The sequence below is a fragment of the Anopheles arabiensis genome, chromosome 3 (assembly GCF_016920715.1).
Source record: "Anopheles arabiensis isolate DONGOLA chromosome 3, AaraD3, whole genome shotgun sequence".
NCBI lineage: Eukaryota > Metazoa > Arthropoda > Insecta > Diptera > Culicidae > Anopheles > Anopheles arabiensis.
Genome location: NC_053518.1, coordinates 51,018,396 through 51,032,003, shown reverse-complemented (window position 1 = coordinate 51,032,003; position 13,608 = coordinate 51,018,396). Strand labels below are relative to the sequence as shown.

General features: G+C 44.1%; 2 long non-coding RNA genes across 3 annotated transcripts; one reads left to right on the top strand and one right to left on the bottom strand.

The window, feature by feature from the left end:
- Nucleotides 1-2,083: 2,083 nt before the first annotated feature.
- LOC120901918 lies at nt 2,084-3,077 on the top strand. 2 transcript variants are annotated; one of them, XR_005739343.1, is made up of 3 exons: nt 2,084-2,511; nt 2,583-2,680; nt 2,767-3,077. It is a non-coding gene; the product is annotated as an uncharacterized LOC120901918 (long non-coding RNA). The 2 variants fall into 2 exon arrangements; XR_005739342.1 differs by having other exon boundaries at nt 2,577-2,680.
- A 7,571-nt stretch (nt 3,078-10,648) lies between these two features.
- Nucleotides 10,649-13,024, bottom strand: LOC120902276. Its single transcript, XR_005739399.1, has 6 exons — nt 12,505-13,024; nt 12,299-12,443; nt 12,016-12,138; nt 11,716-11,888; nt 11,545-11,615; nt 10,649-11,464 (listed from the first exon to the last, which is right to left on the bottom strand). It is a non-coding gene; the product is annotated as an uncharacterized LOC120902276 (long non-coding RNA).
- Nucleotides 13,025-13,608: the final 584 nt, after the last annotated feature.

The following is a 13,608-nucleotide window of genomic DNA, read 5'->3' as shown; positions in this document are numbered from 1 at the left end:
AAGCATCATGTAGCACGGTGTATAGTGGCAATAAAATGTTTTTTTTTCAATGTGCCGGAATTTGTCTCGAGTTTTCTGGCCACGACACACACACAGCGCGGGGAAAGTGATCGTCCACTCTATCATGCCGGGATCCCCCTCCCCTCCCGGTGCTTTGAATGAGGAACCAGCCTTTCTTCCGATAAGGTAGCCGTAATCGATCATGCGGGAGGGGGGGGTTGATGGGGGGTGTGTGCTCGCCTGCGCGCTTTCGTGGGTGCGTGCTCGCGTGCGCGCGTACGTGCATTCGTGCATTCGTGCATGCGTGTATGCGTTCGTGCGTGCGCGTGTGTGTGTGTGTGTGCGTGCGGGAACTCCAAAAGTGTTTGATTCTAATGCGTACATTGTCACCGGCTGCGTCTACACACTCCATGCATTCTTAGAAAACGCACTGCACACCGCCCGATCGATTACCGCTACCTAGGAGACAATACAACCATTTAATTGGCACCACCATCTTTGCGACCGGTTCTGCTGTTGGGGGTATTAAAAGACAAACGATCGAAGCAAACGTGCGTCTGATATGTAGCACATTTCTTTCCAATTCAGCTAGCGGATGCAAGTGGAAACAACATTTTGAATTGAATCCATACAAAAGAGGATTCTGGATTTGTTTATTACGGTGCGCGTATGGTGCTACCTGTCCGTCCAGAATCCGGCGGCTTGTTGGCTCAGAGTCGGTATCATGACGCCGAGCGACCGGCACCGCCTTAGAATGGGTTCGGCTCGGTAGGTTAATGTTTTGGTCGATTGCATTCCGTGCATTTGTCGCGTCACAACGGTAACACGGCAGCAACAAAGATAAGCCAATCTCTTCTCCGGGTGTGGGCTGTTATGCTATGTTATTCCTCTTCTTCTTCTTATTATTATTGGCGTAATGGCCTACGCGATCATGCCGGCCTTTTCAGGACTTGAGTACCACGTAGCCAGATAGTCACCCCTTGCTACGGCGGACGGTTCATACGCGGTTAGAACCCACGACGGGCATGCTGTTAAGATGTGCGGAATGATGACGGTGCCGCGGTCCCGCTCCTATCCAGCGGGCAACTTGCATACTGCCACACTGTATCCTGCCCGATGCATACGCTGCAGGCAGGGGGAAGGATGCAGCACCACAATAAAAAAACACCGTCATGAACACCTTCCTTTCTTTGACCGATGGATCATAACATTCCGGAAGAATACACATTTGGCGACAGTGTTGCACACACACGCACACTCACACCCTTGCGCAGACGGCTCAGCCTATCTATGTAATCTACGACATACGAAAGGAAAAGCATAGTGTCACATAAAGTTATGCTTTATGCAATTAGGTTTAAGCTTTCCTATGCACGGCCATGGCCACCTGTGTTGCGTGCGCTACTTCGAAATAGGGTTCTGCGCGTTGCACAGCCAACCCTCGAGCGTTAGCTAGCGATTCGTTAGTTATTTTTACATTGCAGCGATTGAACTCATTGCGCTTTTTTGGTTTGATTTGTGAAAAATCAAATGCAGCGCCGCAATGTTTGTTAACGGTTTTTTTAAGCGCCACAACAGCTCGCGAGCATTGACCACACGCGTGAAAGAGATAGCGCTATGGAGGGAAAAAGCACGGACGGCGGCTGACAGCGATTGGCCGTCTGACGCACCAACACATCCAAACCTGTGACAGCGCGCTCAGGCGAGGGGTAGGAAGCGGAGCCAGGGACGGGTAGCTCGAAACGCTGCTTGACAAATTTGCCGTAGGAGGGAAAAAGAAGGCCTGAGAAAATACGCGAAAGGGAATGATTTCTTCCGTCGCTTTGCACAGGGGGTTAGAGGGACAGACCCAACAGTCAAAAGCCGAAGATTTTATATTGACCTTTCGTTTTTTCTATCAATCTCTCGCTCTAATTTGAGCGATTTTCCCCTGATGAGTGTCCCCGAGCCTCCTCGTGTGGTTGTTGTTGTTGGAAGTTGAAACCGAACCCCCTTCGTGCGCTGTCAAAATCAGCGAAGAACGAAATCGAGTGGCTCAAGCGAAAAAACGAAAAAAATGACGAACGAGTGTGCTGTGACAATAACCCAAGTAGCAGAGCCGAAGTTTTTCAGAGACTTTTCTGTGTACCAAAGCGAGATGCCCTGTCTTCTCTCTCTAGATTTTGGACAGCAAACCGCTGCGCGTGTAGAGGTGTGTGCGTGTGACGAAAAACGATGGATGAAAAACGCGAGGAGCGGGGTCCGAAGTCTTTCGTTGGTCACACACACATGCATCTACCGTTGGATTGCGCTACACCGAGTCTACCCATCTCTCTCGATCTACCATGATGTTTTCTGCTATCGCACTCATCCGGGAGTTAGGCATCCTCAGTCTGCCCAGTACTTTCGTTGTGGAAGGATGTGCGGGAGTGATGTGCGATTTCTTGTGTCCCCTACTTTCCTTGTTTACGTTTTGCGCAGTGTTGTTTCTTCTTCCATTGTGGAATGATTTATCCTAGCTAACTTGTTGAGGTAAGTTTCTTGATCTCATATTTGCTGCAATGTACTAATTCAACAAATGCTTATCGGCTTCAAAGTTACAGGTGCATGCGCCATTCATCAACGCCTACCTGTTGGCATCATCAACAATCTTCAAAGTGGGTGACGGAAAGAAATTGTTTTCCAGTTATAAAATATTAAGGTAAGTGTTGCTCTCATCATATACGTAAAACTATCCAAAGTAATACGTACTACATGCATTAATTATTGGTTCATTTTTATTGACAGCGTTCAGCACAACTCAGCCACAAAACAACGCACTGGATTGCGCTAAGAACCTGTCGAAACGCGCGCAGCCCCCGGGAGCGGTAGGAGAAAGGAAGAACGAGAAGAGGAAAAACTAAAGCCAGCGCGCAGCTCTGATGGTACCCCGGACGCGGTAAGAAGAAAAAAGATCGAGAGGAGGAAGAACGGTAAATTTGGTAGGGGGAGACCGTTCTGCCGTCTCCACAGTGTGAGTATGCCAAAGCACGTGTTGGAAGGGAGAGAAAAAGTGTGGAATAAACCGCATGCGAATGTGTGCATACAGCAAAAGTAAACATGTGTGCCTCATCATTTCTATAAACAATCCGAAAAGGGGGTGGAGCAAACACATTGGTATGCGTTAGTGATGGGTAAATTCAACAAAAATCCGGAATCGATTCCGAATGACTCCGCCAAAATTGGAAGCGGTTCCGGAAGGTAGGTGCAAAACTCCGACCTCGGAGCCGTCTGGAGCCGTCTGGAGCCGTCCGGAGCCGTCCGGAGCCGTCCGGAGCCGTCCGGAGCCGTCCGGAGCCGCTAGTCGGCAGTCGGAGCCGTCCGGAGCCGGCGGAGCCGTTGGAGCCGTCCGGAGCCGTCGGAGCCGTCGGAGCCATCGGAGTAGTTGTAATAGTCGGAAGCATTCTGAAGCGCATTAATTTCTCGATATTAGTGATAATTTTATTGTAAAAAACAGCTTACGAGTAAAAAAAAACTTCTTCATTTATTGATATGAAGTTTGTTTGTGTGTGTTTTTTTCAAAAATAAAGCCAAAAATAATTGTTTGCTCCGTATGTATATAGGAAAAAATGAATCAAATAAGGAGGTCAAGGAGCAATAGAACTATGACGGGAGGTGGGTTTGATAAAATACGAAACAACGTAACGTAATTATGGCAGTTTTGCACGGTTGTTTACATCGACTAACGTGTATGGTTTAGGCCGCACTTGTTTTTTACCGAATAACATGATGGCACATGGACAAGACAAAGAATATAACTATCAACCATCCGCCCATCTTTTATAAAAATAAAGATCAATAATAGTTTGATTCATAATTTTTCTCTAGATATACGGAGCAAACAATTGTTTTTGATTTTTTGTTTAAAAAAAATACAAAAAAAGTTCAGAGCAATAAATGAAGAAGACTATTTTTTTACTCGTAAGCTGTTTTTTAAATGAAATCATCGCTGATATCGGGAAATTAAAGCGCTTCAGAAGACTTCCGACTATTACAACGACTCATACGGCTCGAACTGGCTCCGTCGGCTTCGACGGCACCGACGACCCCAACGTCTCCAACCGGTTCCGTTGGCTCCATCGACTACGACGGCTCTGTCGGCTCCAACGACTACGACGGTTCCGACCGGCTCCGTACGGCTCCGTCGGCTCCGTCGGCTCCGGACGGCTCCAACCGGCACCGTCGGCTCCAACTGCTACGACGGCTCCGACCGGCTCCAGCTGCCGACTAGCGGCTCCGACAGCTCCAACGGCTCCGACGGCTCCGAACGGCTCCGACGGCTCCAACGATTCCGGACAGCTCCAACGGCTCCGACGGCTCCAGCTGCCGACTAGCGGCTCCGGACGGCTCCGGACGGCTCCAACGGCTCCGGACGGCTCCGGACGGCTCCGGACGGCTCCGACGGCTCCAGACGGCTCCGACGGCTCCGGACGGCTCCGGACGGCTCCGACGGCTCCGGACGGCTCCGACGGCTCCGGGCGGAATCGACGATTTGAATTTTTCGGAATCGGAGCCGGAGTAGCAATGCTCGGAAGCGATTCCGAGCCGTGGGTGCGATTCCGGTTACCCATCACTAGTATGCGTGAGATGCAGAAGAAATCGGAGCGTTATAGTATGTGTGAACGCGATCGTTCGGGTCGAATGTGTCTATGTGTGCGTGAAACCACATTTACACTTCTACTGCAAGTGGGTACGTAAGTGGGGCCATATGTGTACGACACGATCCCATACAAAACTTCGGCATTTGCGGACTGGGAACACACACACACGCACAAGGCGACACCCGAAATTTGGTGCGATACCGGCTTTCAGTGGAGCAAGTACACACATGCACACATTTGACCATACCAGCGCTCTGTTCTAGTGCATGTAGTTTTCTGCAGTCCACGGTGATACTACACACAGCCACGCACTTGGCGATACACGCTGTGTGGTGGACGTTCAGAATTCAGTGGTGCAAATACACACATGCATACACTTGGCGACACACGCTCTTCTGTGCGGTGAGATTTGTGTTCTGTGTCCAGTGGTGCAAATACACACACACACGCACTTGGCTACACACGCAGTACGGCGCGGTTGGTTTGGCAGAAGCGCATTCACGCAGTAGGCTTTACTTTCAGTCCAGTGAGGTTGGTGCTTGTGTGGTGTTTCAGCGCTTGGCGGATAAACCCCGTAAAAATGGAGTTTTGTTTAATTTGAGGTAAGTAAAAGTGATTAAAATTATCAACCAACATCCCCTCTTCTAATTAATATCATTTTTCTTCCATTTCATATGTGTTTCACGGCGAACGGAGACATCAAAAATCTGTGGCTGTGTCGTAGTGTTGGAGCAGTGGCCCGTACAGTGCAGCGAGAAAAACCAGGAGCAACAGCGATGAGGAGCAGAAAGTGCTGTGCTGAATTTGTTTTTATTCACTGTGCGAGTGTAAAAAGTGTTTTTTTTTTAATTATGTGCGTTGATTTAGAATTAAGTGCAGTGATTGTTGTGCAAGTGTTCTGTTTTTTTTTTATATTCTATGTTGGTTCGATATTCAATAAATCGAATTACGATAGTATAATGGTGTGCACTGTATCATTTCGGAAAGAAATCCTGGCAAAAAGGGGGAGGGGACTAATTAAACGAAGGTTCGTGCAGACCCCCGTTCGGGTTTTGCTTCGGCTTCGGGTTTGCTTCGGCTTCGGGACCCGACGGATCACTTGAATAATTTCGCCAACTCAAGTTCTTTTTCAAGCGCGTATTCAAGCGATCTCTGAGTGCTGGTGCCCGGTGGGGAGCTTATACCCCGAACGTACCCGAAAGGTATGCATGCTTCACTCATCAGGATCTAAAGGCAAGGACAAGGCAAAGAGACACAGAAAAATGTCCTCACGGCTACACATGTCCTTTTGATGTCACACATGTTTATCGAACACAACTGTTCGGTTCGGCTCGGTAAACTTCACGAGGACGCCGGAACACAAGGGCGCAGACATTTTCATGATTTTGTATGACTTCGGCTGTTTTGGACCATACGTTTAGGCGCAGGCACTCGATTTCGTTCTTCGCTGATTTTGGCAGCTCACGAGGGGGTTTCGGCTTCAACTTCCAACAACAACAACCACACGAGGAGGCTCGGGGTCACTCATCAGGGGAAAATTGCTCAAATTAGAGCGAGAGACAGATAGAAAAAGTGAAAGGCCAATATAAAATCTTCGGCTTTTGACCGTTGGGGCATGCTCTGGCCGAATATCAATACACCGGCTCGTAGCCGGTAAAATTGACTAATATCAAGCAAGCAACGGTGCTCCAGTGGGTAGAGGTTTCATTCGAGAAACGATTCCATCGATATCGATGTGTGCGCTTTTCAATTTGGCTTGGATGAAACGTGCCTGTGCTTGTCTGGAGGCCCCTATACTTGTTTAGCAGATGTGTGCCGAAAACAGACAGCTGTTTTCACGCGAAAAATGGAATTCACATCTTAAGCCTGAGATCGTGGAGGGTGCCTGCTTTTAACGCAAAACCTTAATTTTCACGCGGGCCCTACTCAACTTTTGGGGTCAACGGACAAATAGGGGAAATCGGGAAGGGGTGGTATTCATATGTCCAAAAAGGAACTGGGCCATGTTAATATTAAAATGATGTCTTATCATTATTTACATACAATTTTTTGCGTGAAGACAAGATCAAAAACCGTTACAGCTATACTGAAACCAAACTCAAAAGTGGTTTACGGGGCCCCAACGATTATGTGGACTTTTCGATGAAGGGGCCCCGTCGGTAAGGGCCCCTGTCGGTAAGGATGCCCCGTCGGTAAGGGCCCTCGTCGGTAAGGAGCCCCCGTCAATAAGGGGCCCCGTGCATTTGGTGTCTTGGTGTGGATTAGGCTTGGGCAATTTGATTCTTTTCAGTGAACGCGTGCGATGTAGTTCGTTCAGTATGATGAACTGAACGCGTGCGGTAGGTCAGTCGCTCAATTGGAGCTAAGTACCATTTTTTAAAATATTATGTTTAATTTTATCGAGATTTTAATGCAAGAACAAAAAGTTATTGCTTTTAAGGCTGCATTTTTAATTATAAATACCGTCAGTCCGAGATACGCGTTTCATACATAACTAGGTAACTAGGTTTTTACATTAAACCATTTATGTATCACAATTCATGCAGAAAATTTGAAAATTTCTGGTTTTTAAGAGGCTCTAAAATTTTTGGTAAAAAAGTAATTTATCTTGCATTTGAGAATCCTTTGAGCCAATTATACTAATTGCACACAAGAACTTAGAAAACGTAGCTCGAGAACAAACTGTATATACTTAAGTTGATTTGTAACGAAAGCTAATCTAAATGAGTAAAATCTACAAGCTTTCTTTTTTATGTTGCTGTGCGCTTAACAAGTTCTTTTTGTGCGACTGAACTAACTGAACGCGCGTGCGACAGTGAGCGACAAGAGTTCTTTTTGTGCGGTAGTGTGCGACTGACCCCACTGAATACGAGTGCGGCAGTGTGCGACTGAACTAACTGAACGCGCGTGCGGCAGTGTGCGACAAGAGCTCTTTTTGTGCGGTAGTGTGCGACTGACCCAACTGAACACGCGTGCGGCTGTGTGCGAATGACCCATCGGCTATGAGTGTTCTTTCTCACTCAGAATGGGGTCAGTGTGCGGCAGGAGTTCTTTTTGTGCGGCTGTGTGCGATTGATCAATCTGACCACGCTAGCAATATGTGCATTCTTTCTCGCGCAAAGTGCGATCGATCTTCTTGTGTCGTTGTGTGTGACAAATTTTGCCGACCCAAAACGAATGTTTTTTTTTCGTTCAGTCTATGACACCGACAGTTATCTTGCATCTCTTTCAGAGCACATTTCAGTTAGTTCTGTATGCGTGCGGAAGACCTACCCGTTCACTTTTTCGCGTGCGGCGATCAACCGCACACTATAATGAACTGAGTGTGCGGCATAGGTCTCGCACAATTGTCCCATGTCTAGTGTGGATGGTCGGTGCACGAGATCACCAAAAAAACGCGGAGACACTTGCTGCTAAAATCCAACGCACAGAACACAGAACAGAACGCTGCGTTTAACCTCAAAGAAAACCCGTTACAACAGCCACAAGCACACATCATACACAGACACAAATTTAAAGGACCCTACACAAAATTTCAATACACCGGCTCGTAGCCGCAGAAATTAGCAGGAAAAATTGACACCAAGCTCGCGTCGCTTTAAAAAGCCTAGGAAGGTTGTTTGGTCAACGGTGCTTCAGTGGGTTGAGGTATCATTCGAGAAATTGTTAAATCGATGTCATTGTGTGCGCTCTTGGCTGGGATGAACCGTCCTGTTCTTGTATATGGGGTACCTGCTACCGTTTTGCGATTGTGTGCCGAAAGCAGACAGCTGTTTCACACGAAAAATGGTAGTCACATTCCTGGCCTGGTATAGTGGATTGTGTGTGTCTTTTAATGCAAAAACTAAAATTTTCATCCTTGACCCTAATCGAACACATCAAGTTTGTGGACCGAAGAGAAGGAGAAATGGGAAAGGTTTCAGTTAGAAGGAAGGGGGGAAGAGTATAAAAATACTCAAGGAACCTATGGACCATGTTCATTTATATATGGTTTTTATCGACTATTCCAATTTTTGCGAATACAACAAGACCAAACACCGTTACCGCTGCATCTACATACAGCCATATACAGCCATTGTTGGAATCTCGCGTTCCAACTACCTGTCATAAACGGGACGTTTTAAAACGACCCACCGGTCACCAGCACTCAGAGATCCGCTGAGATTGAAGCTGGCTTTGAAGCTGAGTTGGCGAAATTATTCAACCGATCCGTCGGGTCCCGAAGCCGAAGCAAACCCGAAGCCGAAGCAAACCCGAAGCCGAAGCAAAACCGATCGAGGGGGGGTTGTTCGTATTTTTCTCGCAGTAGATTTTTTTCTCTCCCTAGGGAACAACCAACACACTCTCTCGTTCCGCAAACGTTGTATAGAGAGCTCGCTCTATCAGGTTGGCAGAACGAGAAAGCGTGTTGGTTTTGTCCCCTAGGTATTCTCTCAATCTGTTTTAAGAGAGCAGATCACAAAAAATTCTCTCAATAAGAGTTTTTGGTGATCTCGCGCTCTTTCGATCTTAAATAAAATCACACACATACAATTATACCTTACACGTGCTTTTATTGTTAACAGCACAAGCGGGATTAGTATTGATGAGCAATAATGAGCTGTTATTAGTATTGAAAGCTAAACTGTATTACTACATGAATATTTGTGAGTTAGTATTGGTAGGGGAAGGTAGGTAAAGACGGACACTACGGGTAAGATGGACACTTCTCAAAAATGCATGAAAAAGGTAATTTTCGAGTAATTCAACAATTTCGAATCCAAACTGAAGGTAAAACAACACATTTGAGAACATTTTTGGCGTAATATATATAAAATTGGTTAAATCCACGAACAAAACAAATTTTCAATCATGTGCACCCTTGTGGATCTAATTTGACTACTGCGGATCTTAAACTCCACGACTTGTATTGTTTATATTTCCGGAAGTTTTATTTCATGAATGGGTTGTCGTGATCATTAATGAAAACACTGGCGAAAGAACGGGGATAAAAGCAATACAAAATATTGTTTTCTGGTGGTTTAAACATTCTGACATCAAAGCGGGAAAGACGGACACCTTGTTGTAGGGAAAGATGGACACCGAATTTATTGATTTTTTTACATCTTATATCAATTGGTGATGAATATATTTCTTCAAATATCTTAAATAAGGGTATTCCGAAGCTATAAATCAATCAATAACTAGAGAAAGTATTGAAATAAGCGAGAAATGAAACACCGGTCAAAATAGTAGCCATTCGTTATGCTATTACTCGCTCGATGCTGTTGAGGCGCTTCACGATATCCAATATCTTCTCACGACTTGGACAGCTTTAAGCAATACAAAGATGAGGCATTGATACGACATTGTGCAGGAATAGATGAATAATTCTATTGGATTACAAAAATCAAATGTTGAATTTTGACATGGTGGAAAATGGATTAAGCTGTTAACAAGTCCCTCATGAATACTGGGGTCGTGGACTTTTTGCGGAGTAATTTCCTAAAAGGAAGTTCTAGACTGTTGTTCTGTAAGCTAGAGCAACGTCAGCTGTAAGTGCGCGATATGTCAATAATGCTTTAGATGCTGCATTCTACGATATATTACAAGCGCCGTTTACAATTTCTAAATTCATGGCTGAATGAATCGCCGTTGCAATAGACCAAGAATTGGTTTATAAACGTACCAGGACGTGGAAAGCGATAGAATTTGTTAAAATATTGTAAAACTCTTCACTTTCTAACCTTTTCTACAGGTGTCCATCTTACCCTTCATGGTGTCCATCTTTCCCATATCAGGTGTCCGTCTTATCCGAACATTTCAAAACTGCACGAAAAAAAACATGTTTTTCATTCATGAAAAAAACGCTAAAATCGATGGAAACTTAAAAGTTTTAACACATTTTCTGATAAAACATGAGTGTAAGATAATGTATGCACATTTTCATGGTCGTTGCACTTATATATCCCTAGATTTTTACCATTTCCCTTAACGTGTCCGTCTTTACCTACCTTCCCCTACAAGCAAGCAGCATTTGTATCCAAGCAGTTCAATTGCAAACTTATTTTGTGTGATGCAGTTGAAAAGTCAAAATTCAAAGTAGCTTGAAATAAAATCCACCACCGTTAATATTTTTTAATACGGTTTTATCAAAACGGCAAGCCAGTGATAAACCGTCTAAAGTTCTAACGCTGTACAACACGTCCCGGCCACCCTCGACGTCTTTCAACGTATTGGAAGCTGGATCGAAAAAGCCGCGAACGAAAAAGGAGGCCAGTGTTGTTACTGAGCCGCCTCCCTTGGCCTATTTTGGCGATGTTTCACAGAAATCTTTTGTGCAAAAGCGTAACATGCATGACGTGCCCAGCGTTGTCGCCCGTGAGCCATCTGTGTTGACCTTTATTGACAGTGGAACAACACAATCTGTTAATAATTGCACGGTACCGGTGTCCAACATTAACGTCCGTGAACCATCTCCGTTGACAATTGACGTAGCTGATAATCGGCAGAGATCTGTGGAAAAACATCCCACGGAGACAGTTTCTACCGTTGACGTCCGTGAGGCTCCTCCGCTAGCCTTTTTCGATGGCGTTTCTATATCAGCTGCTGTGGAAAGCAACCGCACGGCGATTGCACCCAGCGTTGCTGAACGTCAAACATCTCCATTGGCCACTGTCGAATTATCCTCGATTGATCCGTGTATTGAGTCCATACAGGATTCTCATCCGGTTGAAGCACCGCTCCAGCTACCGTCAGCAACATCCTCAATAGAGTTGCACCACAGAACCGGTGCTCCTAGTGGATGTGCGGAAGAAAGAGTAATTTGTAGTACATGCTGCACACAGCTGGACACATTGTTAAAACTATTACAAGAACAAAACAAGCATTTGTTTAAGTTAACGAAAGCTATTATCCAGAAGAATGTTTTGAATAGCTCTTTTACCTGTCCAAATTGCCCCGCGAGTAATTCAAATTGTTTTACAATAGATGAAGTTGATGAAACACCTAGACCGGCTGAAATAGAAAAAAAAGAAGCTTTAGACAATTTTGAAAGTATGTTGAGCGACAAAAATGTATTTATCGCTACAGCTAGAAGAATATCGAATTCTCTAACTTCGAATACTCCAGACAATCGAATGCACGAAGCAGTGTTGAAGCTGTTTAGCGCCCCCTTCCTTTGCAAGTGCAGTTGGCTGGGCGGAGGAGCAAATGGTCCGAAGATTCCAATGTACCGGTACAAACATGTCCATCACCTTCTAATGGCCGTTGGTCGAACTACAAATGAAACTGTGACGTTGAAAAGGGCGCAATTATTTTTAAAATCAAAATTGCGTAATTCCAAGAGCCGCCTTGCTTGCAAGAACCTGCGCAAGAGTGTTGTTTGTAAACGAAATAAAAAGAATAATTAAATTACCTTCATAGTTATTCACTGCACTTCCTTCAGTCCACCTGAGTGATAATCGATGTTCAATATTGTCTTTCTTTGCTTTTTACCTTCGCTTTGTCTTCTTTGCGGCATCATCGCTTTTGAGCAGCTCTTGAATTAAAATGAAAATAAACATTAATTGAAAAAATGGGAATTTCACTAACATTGTGTCCATCATTGACTATGCACTAGACTAAAGGATGAAAAACAATTACCATAAAACGGTGCACTAATGCAGTGCGTAAAACTAATGCATATAATGTTTTCTTACCTTGATGAGTTCGCGTGTCGCAAGTATTAACGATGCGAAGGTCCTTCTTGTGTGGTTCCACCAAACAGTATACCATCTTGTTGTAGAATTGATGTACATAGGTTAGTGTGTCTGACGGTAGCATTGTGCCTGTGCATTTCGTGTTCTGTAAATTTCAAATAATAACGTTAGAAATGGTAACAATAATATCTTTCCAATTAACTTACCTTTTTGTGAAGTGTTTGCCTTGCCTGTTTGCTAACGTCGTTTGCGGATGTGATGCTCAAAAAAGTTTTTTATAATCTACGTTGCTATTTTTACTATTGTGATGTTGATGACACGGTTTAATGCAAAAGTTGATGTTGGGTACATAGTAACATAACTGAGGCTTTGTCATGTTACATATCCTGGCCTCAGGGCAATTTGCCATTTAAGTAATATGCACATTATATAAAATGCAATTGGTTATATTTTGTGCTCAAATTGCACAACATATACTTCCTATGAAAAGCTTTATCATCAGCCATCCGTGTGTAGTAATCAACTTTACATAACTAAATGCTCTCTAGTGTGCAAGATCTACGCAAGAGAATTCCTAAGTTTTGTGTGTATTATTTTATATTTTATGTTATATATATTATACCAATTGAGTAAGGTTAAAACCTTACTTCGACTAAACTATGGTTCTTTGTCATGGCAAAGTAAAAATGAACGAATTTAGATGACGTGGAAAGGTATGTTTACCAAAAAAAAAAAACATGGTGCTGAAGTAAATAGCAAAACGAATTCATTGGCAATATTTTACAACACATCATTCTATGGTTCAAGCCCCGTATGGACTGACCTACTCGTAGCAAAGACTGACTATCATGCAGCGTGGTACTTTATAAGCCTCGTAAGCCGTAGCTATGCCATATACAATAAAAGGAACGTGCTGATCGTTCCGCCAAATAGAAGAAAAAAATCCTTTTCACTGGCAACCAACTATCGTACTAGAGGTATACAAATAGTTCAATCAATCTAATCTAAATTCACACTACAATAGTATCGCTAAGACTACTACTACTACTAAAAAGTTCGAAGTAAGCTTAAATGTAAACGTAAAATTACATCTCAAACCTACTTACTCAACCTAAAGAAAAGAAAACTCAAACTAAACTTTAACTAACCTATAAAAAAAACAATATAGTTAAAAAAAGGAAAATAAAAACTAGGTGCCATGTCAGCCGCAGGCACCATTGCCTGCCTTTTATATAACAGGCCAACAGAAAAAAGCACAATTTATAATTTATTGTGCAAAAAAAAAACAAACACACAAAACAAAACCCCAA